This window comes from Oncorhynchus mykiss, chromosome 9, assembly GCF_013265735.2.
Source record: "Oncorhynchus mykiss isolate Arlee chromosome 9, USDA_OmykA_1.1, whole genome shotgun sequence".
Taxonomy (NCBI): domain Eukaryota; kingdom Metazoa; phylum Chordata; class Actinopteri; order Salmoniformes; family Salmonidae; genus Oncorhynchus; species Oncorhynchus mykiss.
This window is the reverse complement of record NC_048573.1, coordinates 9,481,377-9,486,445: the sequence shown is the minus strand read 5'-3', so window position 1 is coordinate 9,486,445 and position 5,069 is coordinate 9,481,377.

Below are 5,069 nucleotides of genomic sequence, written 5' to 3'. Positions count from 1 at the left end.
TAAAATACAGTACCCTGTGCATGTAAAGAATGATAAGGCAAGAAAAGATTACAAAATGAAGCTCCTTATGGAAAATCAAGAGACACTTTTTGCTGACTATTACAAAAATGGGACCATCAGCAACCTTATCTTCCACACAAACCATCCCCTGGCATGGCACAGTGCTATATTATCACACTACCCCTTTGTTAAGAGAGGGGGGTTTAACGAGGGGTGGAACCTCAGAATACTTGATAACAAGGACTCTGAGTCAGGTAATATAAATATCTATAAGTCCGGAACAGTAATGGTACAGGGTAACCCCAAACAGTTTCAGCTGGACTTTCACCTAATCAAAGAATTAGCCCAGCAGAAGAAGCTCTCCCTTGATAAAGATACCCCCACCCCGAGCGGGTCAGACCAGACCTCTTCATTATGTAACCCCACAGACGAGCAACCCCCAGCGGAGAGTCAACCTCCCAGCACAGATTACCACTCCCTCATTGAAATGAAGGACAAACTCACCCAGCTGGAAGTAAGGCAGGTGGAGCTGGAACAGCAGGTGATTACACTCCAGTCAGCACAGACCCAGACAACAGTCCAGCACAACAACACCCCCTTAACCAGACCCGGAGAGCTGGAGGTGGACAGAGACATATCTGCACTCTGGACTGTGGTGAGACAACTTCAACAGGAGAAAGAGCAGAATCAGGAGAAGAACAGAGCATTAGAGGAGAGGATCAGACTGCTGGTGGAGGAGAGGCTGAGGGGGATGGAGGATAGGGTGAGGGGGACGGAGGAGAGGTTGAGGGGGACGGCGTGTGACAGAGAACAACCCACTAGAGAGGTGGCCACCCCCACAGAGAAGCCAGCAGAACAGCCCACCTCAGCACCTGATAAAAGTCTCGACACCACAGCAGAACAGTCCACACCAGACCCTGACCATAGAGTCGACATCACAGCAGAACAGACAAATGAAGAACCACAAGCCCAGCGGCTCTCACCCCCTCTGAGCACCCCCCCTGTCAGCCACCCTGATAGCCCTTCTGACAACCCCCTCACACCCACTGAGGACAAACACAAGACACAGATTGTACTACTTATGGACTCAAATGGGAAAAATATAGAAGAAAAAAAACTTTTTCCCAAACACAGTGTGTCTAAACTCTGGTGTCCAAACACCCAGCGCGCCCTAGACCTTCTGTCTGAGGCCAAACTAGGCTCACCCAGCCACATAATAATACACACAGGCACAAACGACCTGAGAGCACAGCAGGAAAGGGTGGCCACAGCACTGAAGGGAGTGATTGAAAAGGCTTCTTCTACTTTCCCCAACGCACAAGTGGTTATCTCCACCCTGCTACCACGAAAATACTTCCACCCTGCCACAATACAGCGGGTAAACGCAAGTATTTCCCGTGACTGTGCCTCAAAACCAAATGTTTTCCTTGCCCACCACTCCACCCTGGACTTGAACAGCCTCTATGACCAGGTCCACCTCTACAAGGCAGCAGTGCCCACCTTTGCCCGGACTCTAAAGGACATCGCTCTCAAACGTATCCCCAACACTTCACACAGGAGCAACAGATCAATAGACACCCCACCCAGACCAGCGAGACACCCTCCCAGACCTGCAGGACCCCCACCTGGACCTACACATAGAGGACCCATGCCAAGAGGAATTACATCCAGATCACAGTACACCCAGACACATCCACACCCCCACCCCAACCAATCAACACCCCCCACGTCAACCATGCCCACACCCCATTTAGGCCCCCTCAGATCAGACCTATGCCACTCCTGCCCACCCCATGCACCCCACCCCCGCAAAGAGGGCCTCAACATGGAAGCCACACATACGCCCAGGTAGTGAGCGGGCAAACAGTCCCAACCCCCACTCTCACACTCGCCCAAGCCAATGGCATGTACCAGATGCTCAGCAGGCTCTGCTCACACTTACTGGCCTGAGGCCAAACCACGACCAACAACATTGGACACTCTATGGAACAAAAAGCCTTCACTATATTATCCTGGAATATCCAAGGCCTGAGGTCATCTGCCTTTGGCCTAAAGAGCAGAAACCCGGACTTCACCAAAGAAATCGGTAATACAGACATTGTCATCCTGCAAGAAACCTGGTATAGAGGAGACGGACCCACTGGTTGCCCTCTAGGTTACAAAGAGCTGGTAGTCCCATCCACCAAACTACCAGGTGTGAAACAGGGAAGGGTATGCTAATTTGGTATAGAGCAGACCTAACTCACTCCATTAAATTAATCAAAACAGGAACATTCTACATTTGGCTAGAAATTCAAAAGGAAATCATCCTAACAGAGAAAAATGTCCTCCTGTGTGCTACCTATATCCCCCCACTAGAATCCCCATATTTTAATGAAGACAGCTTCTCCATCCTGGAGGGGGAAATCAATCATTTCCAGGCCCAGGGACATGTACTAGTCTGTGGCGACCTAAATGCCAGAACCGGACAAGAACCTGACACCCTCAGCACACAGGGGGACAAACACCTGCCTGGAGGTGACAGCATTCCCTCCCACATATGCCCCCCTAGGCACAACTATGACAACATAACCAACAAAAACGGGTCACAACTCCTGCAGCTCTGTCGCACGCTGGGTATGTACATAGTCAACGGTAGGCTTCGAGGGGACTCGTATGGTAGGTACACCTATAGCTCATCTCTTGGCAGTAGTACTGTAGACTACTTTATCACTGACCTCAACCCAGAGTCTCTCAGAGCGTTCACAGTCAGCCCACTGACACCCCTATCAGACCACAGCAAAATCACAGTCTACTTAAACAGAGCAATACTCAATCATGAGGCATCAAAGCCAAAGGAACTGAGTAACATTAAGAAATGCTATAGATGGAAGGAATGCAGTTTGGAAACCTACCAAAAAACAATTAGGCAACAAATTCAATCCCTTTTAGACAATTTCCTGGGTAAAACGTTCCACTGTAATAGTGAAGGTGTAAACTTGGCAGTAGAACATCTTAACAGTATATTTGACCTCTCAGCTTCCCTATCAAATCTAAAAATCTCAAATAGAAAACCGAAGAAAATGAACAACAATGACAAATGGTTTGATGAGGAATGCAAAAATCTAAGAAAGAAATTGAGAAACCTGTCCAACCAAAAACATAGAGACCAGGAAAACCTGAGTCTACGCCTTCACTATGGTGAATCACTAAAACAATACAGAAATACACTACGGAAAAAGAAGGAACAGCACGTCAGAAATCAGCTCAATGCAATTGAAGAATCCATAGACTCTAACCACTTCTGGGAAAATTGGAAAACACTAAACAAACAACAACACGAAGAATTATCTATCCAAAATGGAGATGTATGGGTAAACCACTTCTCCAATCTTTTTGGCTCTATAACAAAGAATAAAGAGCAAAAACATATACATGATCAAATACAGATCTTAGAATCAACTATTAAAGACTACCAGAACCCACTGGATTCTCCAATTACATTGAATGAGTTACAGGACAAAATAAAAACCCTCCAACCCAAAAAGGCATGTGGTTTTGTTGGCATCCTCAATGAAATGATCAAATATACAGACAACAAATTCCAATTGGCTATACTAAAACTCTTTAGCATCATACTTAGCTCTGGCATCTTCCCCAATATTTGGAATCATGGACTGATCACCCCAATCCACAAAAGTGGAGACAAATTTGACCCCAATAACTACCGTGGAATATGTGTCAACAGTAACCTTGGGAAAATCCTCTGCATTATCATTAACAGCAGACTCGTACATTTCCTCAATGAAAACAATGTACTGAGCAAATGTCAAATTGAATTGAGAGAGAGAGAGGGGGATAGAGGGATAGAGAGATGGACAGAGGGATACAGAGAGAGAGAGAGAGAGAGAGAGATAGAGGGATAGAGAGAGAGATGGACAGAGGGATACAGAGAGAGAGAGAGAGAGAGAGAGGGATAGAGGGATAGAGAGAGAGATGGACAGAGGGATACAGAGAGAGAGAGAGAGAGAGAGAGAGAGAAATGAGGGCGAGGAGGTGTTTAGGGAGTTGGAGGTTGGCACTGTTGAAATGTTTTGCTATTGATTTATCTTCAGTCTCTCTCCTCTGTCCTCCCTCTATCACTATTTTCAAGTTGTTGTGCCACCCACTCTCTCTGTTTCTCTATGTCTCTCTCTCTCTCTCTGTTTCTCTATGTTCCTCTCTCTCTCTCTGTTTCTCTATGTTCCTCTCTCTCTCTCTGTTTCTCTATGTTCCTCTCTCTCTCTCTCTCTCTCTCTCTGTTTCTCTATGTTCCTCTCTCTCTCTCTGTTTCTCTATGTCTCTCTCTCTCTGTTTCTCTATGTCTCTCTCTCTCTCTCTCTCTGTTTCTCTATGTCTCTCTCTCTCTGTTTCTCTATGTCTCTCTCTCTCTGTTTCTCTATGTCTCTCTCTCTCTGTTTCTCTCTCTCTCTCTCTCTCTCTGTTTCTCTATGTCTCTCTCTCTCTGTGTTTCTCTATGTCCCTCTCTCTCTCTCTCTGTTTCTCTATGTCCCTCTCTCTCTCTCTCTCTGTTTCTATATGTCCCTCTCTCTCTCTCTCTCTGTTTCTCTATGTCCCTCTCAAATTCAAATTCAAATTCAAGCTGCTTTATTGGCATGAAAAACATTGTGTCAATATTGCCAAAGCAACAATGTATACAATATACATTGTAACAAAATTGTAAATGATAGCAAATAATAATATAAAATGGTAGTAAATAATAATACAAAATTAAATACAAAAATAAAAACAATAAAATGGTAACAGTCAATAATAGAAATGTAATAAATATAAAATCAAATTATGGAAAATGAAACTATAACTAACTTATAACTAAATAACGGTCATCTTCTTCTTTATATCAGTACTACAACTACAATCATCATTACTACGACTACTACTACCATCACTAAACTGTTATCACTACCATTACCACCCATATTTGGGATGATAAACATTAATAATTATAGTAATCACAATAATAGTAATAATAAGTAAGTTACTGTTTACTATGCAGATGTTATTATTCAGTGTCCCTCAGGCTATGGCAG